Genomic DNA, 7935 nt, shown 5'->3' on the forward strand with positions numbered 1-7935 from the left:
CCCACACTCCCACAGTCTACCCTGGGTGTGGTAGAGGAAATTAGAATAGACTGTCACTGAAGGGTGTGTGAAGGAATCAGTATCTGACAAATGGCCGAAATCAGTGAATATAATAAATATTGACATGACCAAAAAACATTCATCCACCTACCCATCCATTCATTCATCCATCCAAGCTGTCTATCAATTCACGCATCCAACCATCCATATATTCTACCTACGCTTCCATCTAGCCATTGAAGCAATCATCCATCCATTTATTCATTCATCTGTCAATCCATCAATCCGACACCCAAAAGAAAAAGGCCTATGTCAATTTTGGTAATTTTGTTAATTTTCTGCAAATATTTCCGACGTAGAGAACCTTTTGCCCCTAATAATTATTTATTTTACTTACCAGAGTTAGATCTGCCTCGTGACGGTGTGGAATTCCCTAGTAGTCCTGCATCGACTCTTTGTTTTTCCTTCTAATTAAAACGGGCCCAACATGGCTTACATTCTTATAGCATGTAGTCTTCAGTGTAATGCAATCCAAGTAGCTAGGATCACTTTAAGGACCACCAAAATAATATAATATTAGAAGGGTTCTTGTAGTCTTATCTATGTTTGACTCTCTGTATATATACACACACACAAACACACACACACACACACACACACACACACACACACACACACACACACACACACACACACACACACACACACACACACACACAAACAATCTCTCTCTCCCTCTCCCCTCTTCTCTCTCTATGCAATGCACTGTTTAATCATTTTAACCTACTCAAGCCGTTCAATGGTACGTGGTAAGCTAACACATGGTAAATAATGTTTTGTTTGGACAAAAGGCGGCGGACTGTCCAGGTAACTTGGAGTTTCATTATGTAATAACAGCTCAACGGACATTGTGACCCACTTCTTTCTCCGTCACCGGCGACCGTGAGCTGAGCCGAGACGTCCTCAACGTAGTGTCACGTGTCAGTTCCACATGTCACTCGTAAATAAATAATTGTTGGTAACACTTTATAATAAGGTGCCATAATAAATAGCAAACTAGTCATTACCTAACCCTTTGTTAATATTTGTTAATTGTTACTAAAATATCTATTTGGCACAAGTTAATAGTTTTTTTTCACTGGCCACAGAGTGTCGCTGGTTAGGGTTAGGGCCGTGTGTTAGGGTTAGGGCCTCGTTTTATGGTTAGGGTTAGGGTAAGGGCCGTTTGTTAGGATTAGGGCCGTGTGTTAGGGTTAGGGTTGTGTGTTAGGGTTGGGTTAGGGTTATGCAAACAGCTAATAATTAATTAATGATGAAAAAACTATTAACTTAGCCAAATAGATATTTTAGTAACAATTAACCAATATTAACAAAGGGTTAGGTAATGACTAGTTTGCTATTTATTATGGCACCTTATTATAAAGTGTTACCTACTTGTTTGATTGTGGGGTCAGAAGTTCATTAACATTTAAAAAAGGTTTACCTGTCAGGGGAACATTTTCAGCAAATTACAAATGACGTAAAGGCGTCCATTGTTCGCAATGTTCTTATATAAATCACAGGAAAGCCGTCGTGTCCTTAACTGATAAAAGGCAGCGGCGTGCTCACACTGACTGAGTAGGGGAGGCCCCAGGAGTAGGCCAACATTAGCACATGCATATGCCTACAGTGTGAATGAGCGACAATAGGTTTAATGCAATATGTTGGCAATGTCAACTATATGTCAATTATATAATTGCAAAATGTCTTGCACAGCTTTATAATCTATTGCTACATCATCGAGGACTGTGGTGATTGTGTTTTTTCAGGTTTTCTATATATTTACAGTTGACTTTACAATATCTGTTCAAATTAACTTAAATTATATTTTGGTGTATTTATATATAGACTTTCTTCATATTCCCATGCGTGTTTTGCTCTAAATGAGTGATTTGTACAGGGAAACAGTTTTTTTGTGGGTATGTTTGGAGCATACTGTTGATCGCAGTATAATCATAGTGCACGTCAAACTCATTTTGCCTTAATCCTGGAGGGACGGGGACAGGGTTTCATCGACGGGGGCCATTTAAGGCATCGTCCTGGTCCAGAATCTGTTCTGGCAGAGGTCTACTACAGCTGGCTCCACTCAACATCTGCCCTGTCTCCGATTATGACATCCAATGCTGGGTTTGAATGTCAGCAGCACACAGGGAGGGGACACCTGATACGGGGGGTGAGTAAGAGCACTTTCTCTAGCGCCCCTGCCACTGGTAAAGCACTTATAGCTTCATCGACCCTGTTGATCTACGCCACCGGCAACTAGGACACGTGGTTTGGACAGTGGAAATGAGAACGGCGTTCTTGTGATTTTAGCAAGGGTGGATGACAGACTCTAGAATAACAGATGAAAAATATCCATTATATGCACACACATGCATAGCACACGTGCACACACGCATCCATAATAGAAAGTGTGAACATTGGTAGGCCTTTGCGTCGTTCTGCAACCACACATCCGTGATCAGCTGTTCGAAGAAGGCCCAGGAAACCCATCTCTTCCAGTCATGTGTACAAGTCGGTAGGTTTATAGGTCAATTTCAAAATACCAACTAGCTGATTTAAGGATTGTTGTTGTTTTTCATCTTGCTGGCCATGGGTGGCCGAGGCACTCTTGAGCACATGAATATTTAGTAAACACAGCAGGTTCCCAGACTTCATTCTATCTCAGAGCCACAACTTCCGCTTTGTATCACAAAATATAAAGCATGGAAAATTTAGATTTTCTTTGGATTCACAAGTAAAATACCAAGAATGCATTTATGGAGGGCTCACACTGAATTGTTGTCATCAAGCTTCGGTGTTGACCATTGATATATGTTTTACTAGTATCAGTTTTTGAACAAGCATTTCTAGGTTAAAATATGAGATGCTTTCAAGTTTTTATTTTTATTGTTTAGTTTCATCATTATAGATCGTCTGTCTTCTATAAATCATCTGGTAATCTTAATCATGTTAAAAAAAAGCAGTTGTTTGTAATATCTTAACAAAATGTGCGATTGTTTTTGCCTGTTTTGGAAAATAGATACGGGAATTAATGTGGGGGAAATGAGGGGAAGATTTTGGCATGGTGAATAATCATGATTTGAGGAAGCAAAGTGGAATACTGAAATAAGGGCAGTATACGGCTGTCCTTATTTGAGCATATCTGCAAACTATGCATTTATAGTTTGCAGGCACGAAGTTCCCATCAGAAACTCAGCATTCTCAAAATCCTCCCTCTTCAACCATTTATAAGACTACACATATTAGAGAGGTGATTCTCTCAGTGGTTTTTGCTGCCTCAGCATGATCACCAGGCCATGTATTTGGCAATGGCTGGGAGCGCAGAAGCGGCCAACGGATGGATGTAATACAGCGAGAAAATGGAAACAGCGAGTTTCCATGAACTCAAATGAAAAAAAACAAATTCTCAAAGTTGAAAATAATCAATCATAGATATTAGTAATAGACAATTGAAGAATGAATAACGAACCGTGTGTCTTTAATAAGCGACGCAAGGCACACGGTACACGGCACACAGTGATAAATGATCAGGGTAATTATGGCTAGGCATCTGGTATTAGCACAGAGTCTTGTTTCAGCCAACAAAGTCCATACACATGGAGGAAACAATCGACCAGTAAGAGAACATCCATATGCATTTATATGCATGCACACACATACACACACACAAACACACACACATACACACACACACACACACACACACACACACACGCATGCACGCTCACATGCATGTAGTGCGTGCACACACACACACACACACACGCACACACACACACACACACACACACACACACACACACACACACACACACACACACACACACACACACACACACACACACATAAGCATGCACCTCTTTGAACAGATGGTTTAATGCTTTGGCTGTTATTTGATATTGTCCAGCTGTCTTTCTGTTAATCCCTTTAAACTACATACGGGAAAAGTGTCCATCTTATCCCAGAATCCTTGTGACCCAATGAAGACATCTCTGATTTGGCCTCTGGCCTCTGAGAAAAGCTGTTTCATCACTCTAAATCGTCCTCCAAATACACAAATGACTGAAGCAATTCTTCAGTTATTTCGACATAGTGGATAGGGTCAACCAACGATTGCACACACTCCGAATGATAAAATAGGAAACAAAGGAAGTAGAGACAAACAAAACAACAATCAAATAAAGAAGAATTTTCGCTGAACTATGCATCAGCCGGGCCTGCTGGTCCGGATTTTCCTGTTTGTTTGAAAAATCAGTTTTGCTTTGACATGTAGTACATTAAAATAAGCTTCAAATATACCATTAGTGGATTGCCTTCATGGGAACTATCTGTGAGGAAATCTTTGTTAAGCCTATTGAATCACGGATGTGTTTTCAGATCCTCCAAGTGTGTGTTTGTGTGAGATTTGATGTTCATGGGGGTCATTCAATTGGTTGCCTCAAGCAGTCCGCATTTATCCTCTAGCTGTTCCCCTAGGAGGCTGAAGATATGCATTTTTCCAAATATTGGGATGCTGATAACTATAGCCTGTATATTATTCATCTTGGATTATTCCCTACTATATTTGAAATGCATCAGGAATGTTCCTTTCTCTTTTTCATGCATGCCAGAGTTCTTCAACTTAGGGGCTGCAGAACTCAGTTGAGAACGTTACTGTGATTAAGAACTACACAAGTATTCAGCATTCATAAGTTTGGACTTGATCTGTCTCATTAACTCAAACTCTTCTCTGGGGTGGGGGGGGGGGAGGGGGAGGGGAACAAGAAACCAAAGTCAACATCAGTGTTATTTAAGGGTTCTCCCGTATATGAGGATGTGTATATCTTTCTCAGTGTGTATATAACATGATTTAGACCTTTAGAGTTTAATGTTGAAACCAAGTCCATAGATAAACAAAGGCATAGCTTCCTGTAACGTATAACATTGTCCACGACGGAGCTAGCGTCCGGTGGAAAAAGATGATCTTGGTGTTAATGTTCTCTTGCTCAAATTTGGTCTGAATTCAAAGTGGAGTCATGTTTCCATCGCACATATTATTCCAATCATGCCTAATCCAAATATCTCCGTGCTTTAAAAAAAACCAACAACCATAATATCATCATAACGATAATGATACCCTTGCGTACGTCATTGCGAAGCCTAATCACATGCCGTCCATCACTCCTGGTCTAGCTCAGGTCATTTACCCGATGGGGCCTGTCTCCTGTTGTTCAGTACATCTTAGAGAAGCAGGTGCACTCTGGTGTTTATCTGTGTGCCTGTGTGTTTGTCAGTGTCTGTGTGTATCTACCCTTGTATTTGTGTGCGTGTGTGTTTGTAGGTGTGTGTGCTTCAGTTCCCGCGTGTGTGTGCGTGCATGCGTGCGTGTGTTTCTGTGTTTGTGTGTGTGTGTAGGCGTGTGTGCCTCTGTGTTGGTCTGTAAGTGTGTGTCTTAGTGCCTGTGTGCCTAGGTGTGTGAGCGTAGGTGTGTGAGCGTAGGTGTGTGTGTGTGTAGGTGTGTGTGTGTGTGTGTGTGTGTGTGTGTGTGTGTGTGTGTGTATGTGTGTGTGTGTGTGTGTGTGCGTGCGTGTGTGTATACCAGTGACACACACAGGTGAAACAGTACAGGGCACCTATCCAGCACATCGGAGGCAGTGTTGAGGTAAGGCAGCTAGCTTCATGTATTTCCTCCCTTCTATTGTGTCTTCCCTGTAGCTGAGCCATGCAGCCAACATCTGTGTTCATTTGGTCCTTACCTTATGATGAAATTAAATGTTGATATTCAAATCAATAGTTTCAGATGTCATTGCTGCGTACAATATTCTCATGGTCCTATTGGTATTCATTATGCACACGTCTGTTGTTGAGGGCGAGCGTGTGTCATGTTGTTTTGCAGAATGTGAATGGGCACCTGCTCACACAAAGGGTAAATGTCAGCCTTGTTGCTTTTCCATTCACACATCTAATGAGGTACTATAGTGTTTCGGGGAAAGGAACGACCATGAAACTAGCGAAACATCCGGTTAACAGGTCAGTGCTTTGGGATTCATTTGGTCTAATGTATGTTTAATACAGAGTCTGTTTCAGCCCTCTCAGCAAACTGTTTGACTAGGATAGCCCTAATGCTTGTTTAATCCAAAATAGAGTCATACTTTCTTGTTTATTGTTTCATGTGCGCTTCCTCTGCCAAGAAAAACTAGGGGAAGTCTGCCTTTTCTCCCGCTCTTTCTTTAACCATCCAACTATTTCTCTCTCCTGTATTTCTCTCTCCGTCGGGCCATGGGTTGTTTGTAAGATTACCAAAACTGGTCTCAAAGTGTTTGGGCTAACTCGCCTAACCTTACTACCCTTATGTAGTTTGTGGTACTTTGAAACCTTGTTTGGGGCGTAGGGCCCTGACAATGACCTCTATGTGGAAGTTTAGACAAAGTGAACTTATGTAATATATGTTGAAATTATATTGGTGCATATCGCCCCGGTTTCCATTTACACAATTGAGGAATAAGACAGAAAGTAATGAACAAAAATATGTGTTGACTCAATATCAGTCTCATGTGAAGACATACATTTATTTGGTCAATTTATTAATGCAGCCCTAATGGTCAATGTTTTTGGTGAAACAAGATCAACAGGAGAATACGTTTTTTCTTTATTCAGTCCATCTAATATAAAATACAATGCGTATAAACTTAATTTCAGTTACGGTTTGAAATGTATTCTGGTTGAAAGACCACTAACAAACCCGATAAGGGAGAGAGGATGGTTAGCACCCAACTGAAACCGCTTTGCTAACAAGTAGCATTGTGAATATGAACGAGTTCATCTAGGCATGAAAGCTCAAACAAACGCAGTCCAAAAGTTCAACCTGTTATTTGTGGGCATTGTAGCAGCTGCATCTCTTTAATGACATTATATGACTTGATATGAGAGTCCCAACAGGTTACATCACTTACAATGCTATATTTCTTTGATTAAAGAAAAATAACAATGTTCAGATGTTTTCAAAGGAATCTGACAACTGTGCTTTTAACTCAATGATTCCATTTATTAAGTGGATCATATGTAGATATTTCATTTTAGAATGGTCATATTTACCTTATAACATGTCAAGCTTGTTTTGACGTTTCAATGTATTCTCTTGGAGAAAAACAGTCTCTTCTACTGAGAATATTTCAACAACTAATGGCGAAGAATACTATTTATAAAGCTAAAGCTGATCTCTCCACCACCTTGTCTTTGACAGAGGGGCATCAACAGCGGTTTGACAATCCCTTTATGATGATTGTACCCTACGCTAAATCATAACACCTCAGGCCAAAGTACCAACAAATATGTAGGCCTATATGTCAAACTGAAGGGGCTTGATGATGCTACACTGCACATTAGTCATAAAACCGTAACACTGTTGCACAATCTGCTTCCACATTCCAAAACATTGTACAACAGAGTATCATCACAGACAGACACACACAGACACACCAACTCCTACAAATCAATACAACTCCACACGCACTGCGATTACTCATAAGAATAATATCAAAGAAAGGCTTTATAATTTACCATAGTTACCACTCCAGTCTGTGAATCACTCATTCTACATAACAGGCACCATGTGCTTCACAAAGTCAAAGTTTCCAAGAATAATAGAACCAGAGTTGCCCAGAAGAAGATTTTCCATAGGCTTGAGTCAACACCCATGGAGCAACAGGCCTGGTTGTACTTGTGTTTATGGGCAAACCGTCAGAGGAAGATAGTTACAGACCTATCTAAGAGGTAGTTGTCCCATTGCAAAAACAAAACACAACACTGTGTTGTCTCCAGGCTGACCTCTAGTGAGCAGTACTCGCAGCGTTTCAAAATGAGTCTTTCCTCTAGACACCTGTTCTCCCCCTCCGGAGGTCTGGGGACAGAGTC

The sequence above is a fragment of the Pollachius pollachius genome (genome assembly GCF_949987615.1).
Source record: "Pollachius pollachius genome assembly, chromosome: 1".
In the NCBI taxonomy this organism is placed as follows: domain Eukaryota; kingdom Metazoa; phylum Chordata; class Actinopteri; order Gadiformes; family Gadidae; genus Pollachius; species Pollachius pollachius.